Source organism: Tamandua tetradactyla, chromosome 11 (assembly GCF_023851605.1).
Source record: "Tamandua tetradactyla isolate mTamTet1 chromosome 11, mTamTet1.pri, whole genome shotgun sequence".
NCBI lineage: Eukaryota > Metazoa > Chordata > Mammalia > Pilosa > Myrmecophagidae > Tamandua > Tamandua tetradactyla.
The window spans coordinates 86,836,883-86,854,439 of NC_135337.1; the positions used below are offsets into that span (position 1 = coordinate 86,836,883).

Below are 17,557 nucleotides of genomic sequence, written 5' to 3' on the forward strand. Positions count from 1 at the left end.
TGATCTGCAACACAATATTCTGGTTCAGATGTCAAGAATTATGAGGTTTACACACACACAGCCCAAGAGTGTATGGAGAGGTTATTACCTGCATAAGATGACTTTTGAGTAAAGCAGGCTAGGTCTCCAAAACTGGTTTGAAAATGGCTTGAGGAAGAAAGACAGTTGGCAGGATTGGTATTTCTATTGTGTTTATGTGGACAAGACAGAGTTCAGAGTCCTCAGGTTATGACTATTTCTTGTCTGGTTTAAATCTCTGGCCAATGTCAAAGGAGATAGAACTAGGGTATCTTACCAGCTTACCCATATGTGGGACAGAAACCAGCATAAATAGTGAGACCTAATTGTTGTCAGGAGTAAAAAATTATAAAAAGTGGAGTCAGACTATTTATTTCATAGCTTTTATAAGGTATTCATAAATTGTCCAAACTATGGATTTATTTCAATGCATTTCAATAAAGTGAAGTACATATGACTGTGTTCTATGTCCTTTAATAGGACTACTTATTAAAAAGCATATAGATTTCTTATGGCTTATGTATTTTAACGGAGAAAACAAGTATTTAACGGCATTTTTTTTCAACTCAATGTTTTTGCTACCAGTATGTCTATTAGCAAGTGTCTAGAATAACAAGTGAAAAGCAAAAAAACAAATGGAAAGGTGTTCTATCAAGTATGGGTTTGTAATAATTTCAAAGCATTAGTAAGGTACCAGGGTATATGCTACTCGAGGGTGAATAGGTGACTATTTTACATAGGAAAGTACTTGAATCTGAAATAAACATACAGTGGTGGGTGTATGTATATAATTTCCTTATATCAATCCTTTCTTTTGCAAATGTCTCAACCTCTCGGATTCACAGAATCTAACCAGTGTCTCAGAATTCTTCTTAGGACTCTTGGATGACCCAGAACTTCAGCCCCTCTTATTTGGGCTGTTTCTGTCCATGTACCTGGTCACTGTGCTGGGAAGTCTACTCATCATGCTGTCATCTATGACCCCCACCTCCACACCCCCATGTACTTCTTCCTCTTCAACCTGTCCTTGGCTGACATTGGTTTCACGTCTACCACAGTTCCAAAGATGCTTATGGGTGTCCACGCTCAGAGAGGAGTCATCTCCTACAGAGGCTGCCTGGTTCAGTTGTCCTTTTTCTATATTTGTTGATGTTTGGACAGCCTAATTCTGACTGTAATGGCCTATGACAGGTTTGTGGCAATCTCTCATCCTCTCTCTATGCATTTATCATGAACCCCCGGTTGTGTGGCCAGCTGGTTCTGCTGTCTTTGCTCTTTAGCATTTTGGACTCTCAGATGCAGCACTTAATGGTGTCACAACTACTATTCTGCTCAGACGTGGAAATCCCACATTTCTTCTGTGACCCTCCTCGACTCCTCAAATTGGTCTGTTCTGACACCTCCACCAATAACATATTAATGCATTTTCTGAGTTTCATCTTTGGTGGAATACCAGTCTCACTGATCATTCTCTCTTATACTCAAATTCTTCCCTCCATTCTGAGAGTCCCAGTTCCAAGTGGGAAATATAAAGCCTTTAGCACCTGTGGCTTTCACCTGTCAGTAGTTTGCTTGTTTTATGGAACTGGCATGGGAGTGTACCTGAGCTCAGCTTACTCACATTCACCCAGGAAGAGTGCAGTGACCTCAGTAATGTATACGCTGGTCATTCCCATGCTAAATCCCTTCATCTACTGCCTAAGGAAGAGGGACATCAAGAGAGCTCTGAGTAGGGTCCTCAAGGGAACACACTAATCTCAATTCTGTGCTTTCCTTTCAGATTTGTGGATAAGAAGGCACAGAAAACCAGATATCTGAAATTAAAGTATCCTCTCTGGGCACAGAATTTTTCATAGTTCCCACAGTTTTATTTTCATAAAAAAAGTCATGTCTCATATCTGGTCCTGGTGCCTTTGACACGTGTTTTTGAGGTTGCTGTAATATTTCTCTGGCTTTGACACAGTGTTTAACTCTCAAGACCTTTATTTCTTCATTTGTAGTCATATTTAGTCTAACTGCTTCACTTTGGGATTTACAAATAATGTAGAAGCATTTCAAATTTCCTTCAAATATAGGTATCTTCATGGTGATCACCTACTCTTATCTAGTACAATGAGGGTAGAATTTTTTCCCATGTTTATTCTCAAAATGATGAATAAATAATCCTTTATCACGCTAGAAAGTATGAAAAGTTTTCCATGCTTACATACAGCATTTTCCTTCCTTTTCTATTAGATCTTCTATGCAAAAAACTAAGAATTTCTGTGAGTAGAAATATATGGTTTGTTTGCTTTTACAAATATGGTCATTCAGAGTGATCTCTTAGATATCATCTAATAAAATGTGCAAGAATAATTCATATAGTATAATAAATGTGTTTTGACAATTTCATGAAAAATACAGGGATAAAAAATTCAGGATCAAAATTCTTCAATTGTTTATCTGAATAGTTAAGGAAAAAAAACTGGAGTAGTCTTGTTGTTTCTTCATGGATGTTCAATAACGTGAGTGGTAATTGTGAAAACTAAAAATATGGTTCGTATTAAATATATGTGTGGTCAAATTGTGCATCACACATATATTTGAACATTTTTTTGGTCCTGGCTTCACATTCGGTGGACCTATTATAAATAATCTTCCTTCAGTATACAACTTCAGTTATGATATGGTCCTACCGAGCAAGGCTGGGCTTCAATCCAGGTTATTAGATTCTTTTCTAAGCAGGGCTTCAATCCAGGTTATTAGATTATTTTCTAAGCAGAGTGAAAGTCATATGGAAATAAAATCCTGGGGAGCATCCAGAAGCCTAAAGTCAATGTAAGAAAGAGGAAGAAGGAAAATGCAATTCCTTGTGCATTGGCCTCTGATGGAAAAGCCAAGAAAGACAAAATTTCAAAACCAGCAAGAAAACTGACCCAGAAGAAAGCAAGCCTTCTAGTTTTCTTAGTCAATAAATTCCTATTCCTATTATAAAGCCAGCCCCTTGTATGGTACTTATTTTAGCAGCTTAAAAATAAAAGGCTGTATGAACCCAACTATCTATGGTTTCCATATGCCATTCTCTATACTAGGCTTTGACAGGAACTCATAATCTCAAATGTGATATCTTGTACTCATTATAGCACCAACATTCTAGAATGTCTCAATGCATAATCTCTCTGCCTTTAATCCATGTGTACACAGTTTTCATTTGGTCTTTTCTCCTGTAAAATTTTACTCTCCAACTATTAGCTACAGACTCATAAATTGCATCCTTTTTCTGATATCAATTCTAATTTATTATACTTATTTAAGGTTTATTCTAACTGGTAATTGACAAGTCAATCTCAGAGTTCCAAATTACAGGGATCTCCTAACAACCACTAAAACCACATTGGTCAAAACACATATTAAAGTCTTTGAGATTTGTGAACATGAAATTCTAAAGAAAATGCATTCTGAATAAAGTAATGCATTTTTAGTTAAGCAGAAATAAAAGCCTCTGAGGATGTTTGTTGACTTTGGACATGGAATGCCTACACTGTTACCTGATGTCATTGGAGTGACTCTGCTGGCTTAAGAGACAGCAGGGTGATTCTTTTGACTGAATTGAGATAGCATCATGTTGTGATCTACAGTAGAAATACCAGAGGCAATTCTGCATGTGCCGTTTCCTTTCCAGGGATTTCTTGCCTTGTTCATATTGGTGGATATGGGTTGGGGATTTCTTGTAAAGCAGAAGGAGATATCCAGAGTCCTGTTCTGTTTAGAAACTAAATTTATGATAGATTTTGAGGCCTATGTTGTGGGCATAACATAAGATTCTCTCGATATCTTCTGCCTCCTTGTGTCCATGCCCTTTCCTAAATCCCTCACTAGAACATCTTCAGGATCTAGTGACTCACATCCAAAGATTACTACATGGCCAAAGACATTAGATGTTACCTCTGAGTCTAGTGGTTTCAAACATAAAAGAATCTGAATTTCCTCTTGCTGACATTCTGTAGCTTTCTAGTCTGTGTGCTCAGATGGAAGCCAGCTGTTATACTGTAAGTCCTGCCCCTGGTGAGAACCTGGAAATCCTCTGCCCAATATCCCACGAGAAACAGAATCATGATAATAGACATGTGAGATTGGAAAAATATCCTCCACTGCTCTGGTCTTGATATGATTGTAACCCTTGCTGACAGCTTGTGTGCAGCCTTGGACTGCCCTGTAATATTAAAGTAAAATGTCAAGTTATCAAACAAGGATGCAAAATGAAATTGTTTTCTAATAATGTCAACATATAATATTAGGAAAGAATTAACACTGGATGGTCATTCAAATTAGTAAAATTGTATAGCTTAATGCATAAAACACCAAATGATGTGAAAGACATATAGAAAAGAAAATAAGTAATTATCCTTACAGACAAAATTTTTGATAAGAAAATGTAGTGGTATCACAAAGGTGGTATGGAAGTCCTAATTCTTCCTAAATTACTTGAAAAAGACAATGCATTTTCACGTGTGAGACATGTATTGATTCATTACATTAGAGTCTCGATTTTATATTGAGATTCCCCACTACTTAGAAATCAGATTTGGAGTAAATATCAGCTTCCTTCTAAGAAGACAAACCAAGATCTATTGAGGACATTTCTCTTCCTCTTATTCCATTAATCTTAATTCTTAGAGATGTAGATAACATCTGCCAATTTGGCTGATTTTGTGGCCTGTCAGTTGAGCTCTTAGGCCATCCAGGAAATAAAAATTTGACCTGTGTTCTATACCACTAGAGATTGCTAATCCTAGGTAGGTGGTCTCCACAGGTGTCCTCTCCAGCCAGACTCATCATCTGCCTTGGGGGAGAGTCTGTCCATGCCAGAGTTGGTCCTTCCGTCAATCCTGAGGTCAGGGCTTCAGCCTTTTCTCTCATTTAGCACAGTAATGACATTGACCACACATTCCTCAGTCATGTCCCAGCACGCATGAGATACAGTTAAGTGACTGTTGCAGATGATGATGCATTTACTTGTGACTATTTGGAATATTGTTTCCTCATCATTAGTACAAATGTAGCCATTCATATAGCCTTATGGGTAGGTGGGGGGCCTGAAATGCAATGTCTGAACACTAAGGGTTGAGGAGTTTATTTCCTGTTTCTAGGGGGATTTCAGAAGTCTCATTCAGAATTTTGTTTTTCTCTACCACTGGTCTTAGCTGCCATTGTACTGTCACCACCATGGCAGGCAATGCAATCCTCACAATTTGTTAATGTGTACTCCAAATGATCACAAAGACAGTGCTGATAAGGAGGGGGTGAAACTAATCATGATATTAAGTCCCATATGGAGGGTTTCCTAGTGCCAGCCTCTGAACTAGGGGTAACTCGTTTCATTTTTTTCTGAATAAACATCCCCAATAAAGAAGAACATATTTTATCCTTTTTTACAGATGAGGAAATAAGCACAGCCTCGCAATCTAACTTTTACCATGTCCTAGAGTAGACATGGGTAAATCCAGATATGACTTTGGAGAGTAAGCCTCCAGACCCAAACACCAAGCCAACCAAATCTGTTGTTTCATTTCCCTGGTCACTTCTGGCATTGTGCTAGGAGAGAAAGGACTGAAACTAATTTATTTTTTGTTCCCAGAGCATATTCAATGCTTGACCCAGATAGGTAATGAATCAACAAATCTGTTGAATACTGATTACCCTTCCTTCATAGGAATTAAGAAGGAGCAATATCAATTAGACACACTACATTGACAGCCCTTCCAAGGTTGTCCCATAGGAGTAAAGACAAGATTAAAAGCTGGAGCTGTGTATATCTGTGGCATTACTTTTCTTAGGAGACTTCTATTTTCTCTTAAATATAACCTCTAGCTTTATATTATCACACATCAGCTAAGCTAAATAAAAATTAAAAAGAAAATGGGGGAGGACATGGTGGCTCAGCAGGCAGAGTTCCCACCTGCATTGCTGGAGACCCAGGTTTGATTCCCAGTGCCTGCCCATGAAAAAAAAAATTAAAAAATAGAGGAACAGAAAAGGAAATTTCATCTTTTCTTGTGGCCTGAAACACAGTTTAGGATTTAAAAAAAAAATTCACCTGTGCCCAAATTTTTTGAGATAAGATAGGCTTCAACATCAGCCATATAATTGAAAATAAAGGTGGCTAAATCTTTTGGGGAATTCATTAATCAATAATCCTGTTATTCCAGTATTGGTTTATATCTCAATTCCAAATGATGAATTTTTTTAAGTGCCAAACCACCAGGGAGTCATAAATGAGTTTCAGATATTGATTCCCATTTCCCCCCATGGGAACTGAAAAGCTTTCCCTTTTCACATCTGCTTTAATTCCAGATGAGAAAATGGAAGAAAAACCCATTGGATTTTCTCCCTTGGGAATAGGTTATTTCATCTTCGAATTTGCTGAATAAGCCAGTGGTTTGCAGTATTCTCGAACAGTTAAATTATAGGGATTATATGAATGGTTATTAAATTTCCCCCCAGTATGGAAATCCAATATTCTGAAATAATGTTCTATAGAGAAGATGGGTTTTGTTGTGGAAAAATCATCTTTTACTACACTTCTTTGGGAGTATTTCCAACATGATAGTTTAACAATAAGAGCACTTATTTGGTTGTGTATGATTTTCCTATTGAGGAAGCATGCAGGAAATTAATAGTAAGATTTAATATGCATCTAATGTTGAAATGCATACATTTACCAGTGATGAGTATAAGTTAAAGAATTTTAAGAATTTAAGTTAAAGAATCAGTTGGATGAATAGAGAAAGGTTTGGGAATTTTTATAAGGTTATTTAATAACAATGAAAGTGAAGTTCATCTCCAACAATATTATGCATCAGGTTAACTAGAATTTAATCAAATGAGTGATAAAGGGAGAGTCAAAAATCACAATATTAATGTTTTGAGGTTCTGTTAGTAACAAGATACTGTCTACATGAGTTTTCTAAAGAACTCTTTATGAGTTAATGAATCAATATAGAAAATTATGGAAACATTGTCAGGTACATATCCTCCCACATTTATGACACTGGTTGTTTTAGAGAGACAGAAGAGTGGAGGAAAGGAATCGTTCAGTGATAGCAACAGAACACAAATTTTGTTGATAATATTTTAATATCTCTGTTGCTTTGAACCACTCTCTAGTCTCTTTTACTTTCATTCTGAAGCATTCCTTTAGGATGTCCAGGTTAAGTCCAGTGGTGATGGAATCCCTCAGTTTTTGTTTATCTAAGAATATCTTAATCTCACCCTCATTTTTTAAATAGTCTCACCGGACATAACATTTGTGGTTGACAGTTGTTTTACTTTAGCAATTTAAATTCATCAACCCACTGCCTTCTTCCATCCATGGTTTCTGATGAGAAATGTGGAATCAATTGGGACTCCCTTTTACATAACACTAAGTAACACATTGCTTTTCTCTTACAGCTTGTCATTCTCTCCTGTCCTTTGCATTTGATAGTGTAATCAATATTTGATGGGTTAGTATTTCTTTATGTTTATCCTGTTTGCTTTGCTCTGAATTTCTTGGATGTGCATATTCAAGTTGTTTTGCTAAGGTTAGGAAGCTCTCTGTCCTTATATCCATGACTATTCTTTCTGCCCATCTTTCCCTATTTTCTACTTTTAGGATTTACAAAATGCACAAATTGTGTGCTTGATGATGCCCTATAGCTGTCAGGCTATTTTTGCTGTTAATATTTCTTTTTTTCTTTCTGCTCCTCATCCTGACCCTTTTCAAATGTCTTGTGTTCCAGTTCATTGATCCTTCCTTCTGCCAGTGACATTCCACTCTTGAGTACATTCTGGATATTTTTCTTCAGTTCTTGTGACCTTCAACTACAGAAGTTCAGATTGCTTCCTTTTTAAAATGTCTATCTCTTTACTTAGACTCACATTGTCCATTCATTGTTTTCCTGATACCTTGTAGTTCTTTCTCCATTCTTTCTTTAATCTCTTTGAGCATTTTTAAAATAAATTTCTAGAAGCCTTTGTTCAGTTTGTCCACATTCTCATCTTCTTTGTTGGTGTTTTCTGTATGCTTTTCTTCTTCCTTTGGATGGGCCATTATTTCCTGTTTAATTGTCTTGCAATCTTTTCTTGTATATTGTATATTTTAATATTTTAAAACGTTACCTCTGGGATTACTAGTTGGGAAGTCTAATTCCTGGATTTATTACTAGCCAGTGAAAAGACACATTTTTTTTTAACTTCAGCCTTCCTTTCTGGAAGGTCTCCCTAAGGTGGTTGCACTGTGAAGTGTCTTCTCTATCTTTCTGGGCCTCTGTTGTGTCCTGGGCTTGTGATTGTTAGTTGTATTGGAGTTTCCTTATTCACAGGAATTTGGCTGTTCCTCTACTTCACAGGAAGGAAGGCTCCCTCTCCCAAGTATCTGAAGCTGGTGGGCATTTGTCACAATCTGTTCACCCGTGCAGTGTTTAGACTCCTTTCATTGCCTCATGTTCTGAGAGGAGGACCACCCTGAGGAGGAAATTCTGAACTGAGTCCTTCCCAACTGAAAAGACACAGGGACCCACAAAGGGGGCACAGACAGTCTCTAAGGTGCCCTGGAGAGGGAATCCAGAAGAGAGATAAAGCTTCTCTGAGGGTTCCCAGATGCTGAGCTCCCCTGGTTTGCCTGGTATATGCAGCCCTTCAGCTGACTTTTTACTGCAGCCCTGAATAAGTACTGCATCTTTATTTCTCTTCAGGGAGTATTGAAATAATGGTTGACACCATCTTTTCCCCAGTTGGGTTGAGACAATAGGGTGCAATCAGACCAGGACCCAGTGATGCAAACTTGCTAATCCTGTTATTTGAAGTGCACATGTGCCAGTTTAGAGAGACTCATTTCTTCCTTTGGTAGTGACAATTCTTATGGAACCTGGGCTCAGAGATAGAGGTAAACAAATTTCTGGATGGGATTTCTGAAATCCCCACTGAAACATAACCTCCATAGCTCTCAGTGCTGTGATGATGTTACACACGAAAGCCTTCTAATTTGGCTATCTCAATAGTTACACTTGTGTAATGATGAGAAAACAGAAAAAATGGTCCCAGCCATCCCTAAATCTAATATCTCCCATGACATTCACTTTGCTGCTTCTGGCCCCAGCTGGGGCATGAATGGCGAATGTGTATGCAATGCCATTATTCTGCTGGACAGGAGAAAATGATGAGGCAGCAACATTGGGACTGGCAGGAAGACAAACTCAGGCATGGGCCATCTAAGGCTGAGGAGGATTCTCAGAGAGAGAATTCCCACGGAGGCTGTTTCCCCAGGACCAGCAATCTCAAGTGTATTCTTTAGTGTTGGATGGCTTAAGAGCTCAATTCACAGCATGGATAATTAACTAAATAAATGTTATTTAAATCTGAGGACTTATTAATGTTAATGGGCTGAAAGTAGGATAAATCTCATTGTCCTTAATGAAACTGGCTCTGCCCTTCTCCCAGAAGGAAGCTGGCATTTATTCCAGATATTACTTCCAAATAGCAGACTATAACATAAAATTCACATACTCATTTTATAAATCAATCTATAACTCAATGTCTGAAAATGTAGTGAAGTCCTCAAGTAATTTAGGAAGAATAAGGACTGCCATACCAACAACCTGACGTTCTATTTTCCTTATCAATATTTTGCTTCTAAGTAACTGACTACTTATTTTACTTTTTATATACCTTGATGTGGTTTGGTTTTATTCATTCAGATTTATCATTTTAGTATTTCCAACGACAGTTCTATCCTAATTTTTCTTTCTCATTGATATATATTTACATATTAGAAAACATTTGAATTTTACATATTTATTTTATAACTTTTTACTTTTCTTAAATATTGCAGTGCTTCACAAGGCTGGACCCAAGATGAAAGCCAGGGTTATAGTTACATGGAAGCCAGAAGAGTGGAGGATATTCTTACAATCTCACCCACAAGACTGGTATCATAATTCACTTCCTTACAAGCTATTGAGCAGAGAATTTCCTGGGTTCTTTGCCACATTGGTCTCTCTGTGGGGAATCTCAGATATGGCAGCTGGCTTCCATCAGAGCAAATAAGCAAAAAAAGCAGTGGAGAACCAGAAAGTTGAAATTCCAGTTCTTTTAGTCTTTTAGAACCCTAGCCTCAGAACCAACATCCAAAGTCTTTGATCATTTGATAATCATTGCATGTGAGTCATTAGGTCCTACCCACTCTCAAAATGAGGGATTTAAGAAAGTACATAGCCATAAGGTAGTAGGGGACATTGGGAGAGTCTTAGATGCTGCCACCACACAACCTTACCAGCTACAAGGACAGTTGGCTCTAAAACACAAGGCTCTGGAGATGTACTTCTGATTTCCAACATAATCTCCAAACTTATCTCCATAGTTCCATGTACAAAATAGCCTCAAGAAGGAACTGGTTCATGCAGAACTTCCTCTGTATTTGTTCCACTGGAAGCCACAACAGGATGTGTTTTCCATGCAATCAGAAGAATCATCCTGATGTCTTCTGCATCAGCAAAGTCACTTGATCAATATCAGGCAAAGCTGCAGTCATTCCATGCTCAAATTCAACAAATATGCCCAGAGTCTCTGTTTTATGCTTCATTGAAAAGGCTCACCTTTATTCAGACTGTTATTTTCTTTAGAATTTCATGCTCACAAATCTTGAAGTCTTTATAAAATATGGTTTTGACTGATGTTATGTTATTAGCTGTTAGTAGATCTCCTTGGTGAAGAAATCTGAAAATTGGTTTGTCAATTACTGATTAGATGAAATTTTAAACGTGTATATACAAATAAATTTGTCATTGGAAAAATGATACCATTTACACACGTGTAGATCAAAGTTAGATAATAACATTTTAGAGAACTAAAGATCTAATGACAAATGTGTACAAATGGATTAAAGGCAGGGAGGCTGTGCATTGAGACCTTAAAATGCTGGTGCTAAACGAGAGTACAAGGCATCACAATGAGTGTTCTTGAGAAAGGTGCACTGCACCCTATGCACCAAACCTTGCTCCACGCTTGATCCACAAATACAAAACCTTAGAGGAACTAGGGAAATCAACTTCCAAATTCACCCTTTCAAAGTAATGAAATGTCTCGAATTCAAAACAAAGTTGCAAAGCATTTGAAGATGCAAGCAGATATAGCCCAGCCTGATGACCAAATTAAAACACCAGAGATACACAGGCTGTGAAACAACTAATCCAAGATGTTCATACACGTCTACTAGATAAATTCACTGGGTTGGCTAATGACATAAAAGATCAAGAAAACACTAGAAGAGCATAAAGAAGAATTTGAAAGAATAAATAGAAAAATGGCAGATATCAGAGGTGAAAGATTCTGTAGACCAAGTCAAAAATATACTGAAGACACACAACAGCAGATTTGAAGAAGGAAAAGAAAGAACAAGTGAGCTTGAGGACAGGAAAATTGATTTTGAATGCACAAACGAACAAATGGCAAAAAAACAAGATGGAAAAATTTGAATTGGATTTCAGGGAAATAATGGACAACAGAAAACACACAACATAAGAATCATAGGTTTCCCATAAGAAGAATGGAACAATGAAGGACTAAAGATTAACTGGGAAGATAATGGGGGGAACCTTCTCAACCCACATAAAAGACATAAATATACAAACCAAATAAATCCAACAAACCCCAAAAAGAATAAACCCTAATAGGCTTACTCCATGACACATACTAATCACTCTGTCAAATGTTGATGAGAAGCAGAAAAGCCTGAAAGCGGCAAGAGAAAAGCTACGTACTACATTCAAGGAAAACCACATACAACTGAGTTTTGACTACTCAAGAGACACCATGGAGGGAAAAAGGCAGGGGTAGGACATATACAAGAACCTTAAAGAGAAAGAATTCCAAGAATTCTGTACCCAGCCACATTGTCCTTCAAAACTGAGGGAGAGATTAAAATTTTCACAGACAAAGGCTGAGAACATTTGACAACAAGAAATCAACCTTATAAAAAATACTAAAGGGGGAGAGGAGGGGCCAAGATGGCGGCTTAGCAATGTGCACATTTTAGTTCGTCCTCCAGAAAAACTACTAAATAACCAGAAGCAGTACAGAATAGCTCCCAGAGCCACAATAGTTACTGGACACACAGCATTCCCCAGTCTGGACCAGCTGGACAGGCTGGGAATCTCCAGAACCATGAGTTCCCCAAGCCACGGTGGCTGGCACCTGGCACCCCTCCCACACAGGCAGTTTCCCAGAGGGAAATGAAAGACACTTTAACAGTAGCAGGGACTGAGTCCAACCAAACACCAATTGTGGCATTAATAAACAAATTCTGACTACTAAAAATAGGCCCCCAGCTCAGGCGAAAATGGTCAAGACGGAGGTCGCTTATTGGGCTAACCGAAAAAGAAGAAAGGAGAGGAAATGGAAGTTTTTGTGGCTGTTTCTATGGAGGCTTGGCTGCCTCTGGATTCAACAGTGGGACTACTCGGGTTGCAACTGCCCCAGACATGGGCAGAAACAGACTGCTTTCAGGGCTGTCTCTTGCCTGTTCCCCAGGGAAGGGGTGAAGCCTAACTTAGGTGAAATCCCTCTCTCAAGGAATTCAGATCCAAGGGCTTGGTAATTGAAGCCATTAAAACCAGCTACAACCTTTCCTCTGTCTCCACCATGCCCCCAGCAGGGAAAGCCTTCCAAAGTTAAAGGAGCCACAGCATCTTTTGCTGGTGTGACCCACAGGCAGACAAGTGCCACATGCTGGGCAGGATAAGAAAAACAGAGACCAGAGACTTCACAGGAAAGTCTTTCAACCTGCTGGGTCTCACCCTCAGGGAAAACTGACATAGTTGACTCATTCCCCCTGATAGGAGGCCAGTTTAGTCCGGGAAAAGCCGGCTGGAGTCTGTAATACCTATGTAGATTCTCCTAAAGGTGGGGAGAGAAAAGGCACCTTACAAGCAGGACAAGAAACAAGAAAACAAGAACTGAAAAATTACGCTCTGTTAAACAAAACTTAAGCTAGAGGCCCAGAAAAAGCTGAACTGAAGGTCAAAGAACAGACAACAAACTCATCTAGCAGGAAAATCCTAGGTAAGAGAAGTGGAAGCAATCTCCAGAATAAGCAAATTAAGGAAATCTAATGTGAAGACACCAGCAAAAAATAACAAATCACACCAGGAAAATTGAAGATATGGCCCAGTCAAAGGAACAAACCAATTGTTCAAATGAGAAACAGGAGCTGAAACAATTAATTCAGAATATATGAACAGAAATGGAAAACCGCATCAAAAACCAAATCAATGAATTGAGGGAGGACATGAAGAAGGCAAGGAATGAACAAAAAGAAGTAATGGAAAGTCAGAAAAAACAAATCACAGAACCTATGGGAATGAAAGATATAGTAGAAGAGATGAAAAAAAAACAATGGAAACCTGCAATGGTAGATTTCGAGAGACAGAGGTTAGTATTAGTGAACTGAAGGATGGAACATCTGAAATCCAAAAAGAAACAGAAACTATAGGGAAAAGAATGGAAAAATGTGAGCAGGGACTCAGGGAATTGAATGATAATGTGAAGCACACAAATATACATGTTGTGGGGGTCCTGGAATGAGAAGAGAAGGGAAAAGGAGGAGAAAAACTAATGGAAGAAATTATGCCTGAAAATTTCCCAGCACTTATGAAAGACCTAAAATTACAGATCCAAGAAGTGCAGCGCACCCCAAAGATCCAAATAGACATTCTCCAAGACACTTACTAGTCAGAATGTCACAGGTCAAAGAGAAAGAGAGGATCTTGAAAGCAGCAAGAGAAAAGCAACCCATCACATACAAGGGAAACCCAATAAGACTATGTGTAGATTTCTCAACAGAAACCATGGAGGCGAGAAGACAGTGGGATGATATATTTAAATTACTAAAAGAGAAAAACTGCCAACCAAGAATTCTATACTCAGCCAAATTGTCCTTCAAAAATGAGGGAGAAATTAAAACATTTTCAGACAGAAAGTCACTGAGAGAATTTGTGACCAAGAGACCAGCTCTGCAAGAAATACTAAAGGGAGCAGTAGAGACAGAAACGAAAAGACAGAAGAGAGAGGTGTGGAGAAGAGTGTAGAAAGAAGGGAAATTAGATATGACATATAAAATACAAAAGGCAAAATGGTAGAGGAAAGTACTACCCAAACAGTAATAACACTAAATGTTAATGGATTGAACTCCCCAATCAAATGACATAGACTGGCAGGATGGATTAAAAAACAGGATCTTTCTATATGCTGTATACAGGAAACACATCTTAGACCCAAAGATAAACATAGGTTGAAAGTGAAAGGTTGGAAAAAGATATTTCATGCAAATAACAACCAGAAAAGAGTAGGAGTAGCTATACTAATATTCAACAAATTAGACTTCAAATGTAAAAGAGTTAAAAGAGACAAAGAAGAATACTAGGTACTAATAAAAGGAACAATTCAACAAAAAGACATAACAATCATAAATATTTATGCACCAAACCAGAATGCCCCAAAATACGTGAGGCAAACACAGAAAAGGGAAATAGACACATCTACCATAATAGTTGGAGACTTCAATTTCCCACTCTCATCAATAGACAGAACATCTAGACAGAAGATCAATAAAGAAACAGAGAAGTTGAATATTACAATAAATGAGCTAGACGTAACAGACATTTATAGAACATTACACCCCATAACAATAGGATACAACTTTTCCTCAAGTGCTCATGGATCATCCTCAAAGATAGACCATATGCTGGGTCACAAAGGAAGTCTCAACAAATTTAAAATGATTGAAATCATACACAACACTTTCTCAGATCATAAAGGAATGAAGTTGGAAATCAATAATTGGCAGGGTGCCAGAAAATTCACAAATATGTGGAGGCTCAACAACACACTCTTAAACAACCAGTGGGTCAAGGGAGAAATTACAAGAGAAATCAGTAAATATCTCAAGGCGAATGAAAATGAAAACACAACATATCAAAACTTATGGAATGCAGCAAAAGCAGTGATAAGAGGGAAATTTATTACCCTAAATGTCTATATCAAAAAAGAAGAAAGGGCAAAATTTCTGGAATTAACTGTCCACTTGGAAGAACTGGAGAAAGAACAGCAAACTAACCCCAAAGCAAGCAAAAGGTAAGAAATAACAAAGATTAGAGCAGAAATAAATGAAATTGAGAACATGAAAACAGTAGAGAAAATCAATAAGACCAGAAGTTGGTTCTATGAGAAAATCAATAAGATTGATGGGCCCTTAGCAAGATTGACAAAAAGAAGAAGAGAGAGGATGCAAATAAATAAGATCAGAAATAGAAGAGGAGACATAATCCCTGACCTCACAGAAATAAAAGAGATAATAACAGGATACTATGAACAACTTTACGCTAATATATACAACAATGTAGATGAAATGGACAACTTCCTTGAAAGGCATGAACAACCAACTTTGACTCAAGAAGAAATAGATGACCTCAACAAACCAATCACAAGCAAAGAAATTGAATCTGTCATTCAAAAGCTTCCCAAAAAGAAAAGTCCAGGACCAGACGGCTTCACATATGAATTCTACCAAACATTCCAGAAAGAATTAGTACCATCTCTGCTCAAACTCTTCAAAAAAATTGAAGTAGATGGAAAGCCACCTAATTCATTCTATGAAGCCAACTTCACCCTCATACCAAAACCAGGCAAAGATATTACAAAAAAAGAAAACTACAGACCAGTAATTTTACTGACAATAAAGTACGTTTATTAATTTATTTACAACATAAGATAAATGCATGGTTAGTAAAAGGGAGAAAATCAGTATGTAGAATGGAGCATAATTCAAATATGTTGATCATAAAACCTGCTGTGGCTGACCATCAAACTTGAGGTTGAGCTTCTTGGCATTAATAAGTTACATAATTCTCATTTTCAGAAAAGGAAAACAATATTTTCTCAGAAAAATATGGCAGGCATTCTTCGAAGTCAACTCTAAAATAAATTTCTGATGGAGGAACCTTCTTTTTATGTAAGACAATGTCACAAATTTGAAAAGTGCTCTTAATAACAGTTTTATAACTATTAAAATAATGTTTTTCCATGACTTTTTCTTGTATTCAAGACATAATATTCAATAAGTTGCATTTCAACTTATTCACTTATTCACCTATCAAGTGACTCTGGGCAAAGATAAACTAATGGCCCCCACAAAAAAACTTCCTGGTGTTTTCTTATGCTCAGGTGGACTCTAAAGAACATACAGAGGAGAAAAAAGTCCTGTTTAGATGATCTTCCCTAAAAAGCTTTTCTGTCAGGCAGGCTTGATTGGAACAGGCATTATGAGGTTCTTCTCTCTTTCAAGACCTGAAATGATGGGAAAAGAAGGCAAATATGCTACCAGCCATCAAACAAAACACACCATCAAGTTCAGCATATTGAAACAATGTTATATTTGTTCAAAACGGAAAAAATCAATGAAATATAACAAGGGGGTTAGAAACAGAGTCATTTATAGGTAGGAATTTATTATATTTAAAATGTGACAATGGAAATCTGTGAGAAAAAGGTAATATTCCATAAATATTCTTGGATCTTTAGGATAAAAATGCTCAGATGAAAAGAGAGGGGTCTTTATTGTGTGTATCAGAAAATTAGGAAAAAAGAAGTGAAAAAGCGAATTGGAACACTATTTAGAGGTGGTTATGAAATACAATTAAGATAGAATATCAGTATTCATCAGGGAATTTAATGTGATGGATTAAATAGGATCAAAATATAATTTAAATTTGAAAATTGGAATGGTTAAGGGTTGCAATTCTCCAAGCCCTAATAGAGACAAATGACAGTAGCTTGTTCATTTAAGAAGGTAAATTACATTATATTGTTATCTGATATCTGACTACATGTAGATATCACTCAGGCTCTCTATTTATCATAGGAATCATATGAGTTAAAACTTAAGGAGGCTTACTGCCCCCAGAATATACATTACATCATAGTGCATGCTGAGTGTTCCTCTCTGGCCTTAACAAAATCATGTAGCATTTTGGGGCAAAGATGCAGCACGGCAATCCAGCACTGGAGGCCAAGATGGAGAAGATCTGCACGGCCACCATGTCCTTCCCCTTGGTGCTGTGGTAGATGGGGAGGAAAGTGGCTCAAACACTGCAGAACACCAGCATGCTGAAGGTCAAGAACTTGACTTCATTGAAGGTGTCGGGCATGTTCCTGGACATGAAAGCTATGGTGAAGCTCCCCAGAGCCAAGCATCCCAGGTAACCCAGGACACAGTAGAAGGCAGTGACTGAGCCCTTGTTGCACTCGATGATGTATACCCAGGCTCAGAGTGTGCATCATGTCAACGAATGGGGGAGAAGTTCCCAGCCAGATTCCACACAGAGTCATCTGGATCAGGGAGCAGATGGGAATAACCGAGTTAGGTACCCCTGATACCAACCACTGCCTCATCCTTCTCCTTGTTACAGTGACCTTGAATGCCAGAACCATGGTGATGGTTTTGGCCAAGACATTGGACATGGTCACG

At 37.8% G+C, this 17,557-nt stretch overlaps 1 pseudogene; it reads left to right on the forward strand.

Moving 5' to 3' along the window:
• Positions 1–833: 833 nt before the first annotated feature.
• LOC143649209 (olfactory receptor 7E178-like) lies at positions 834–17,321 on the forward strand (annotated as a pseudogene).
• The last annotated feature ends 236 nt before the right edge of the window (positions 17,322–17,557 follow it).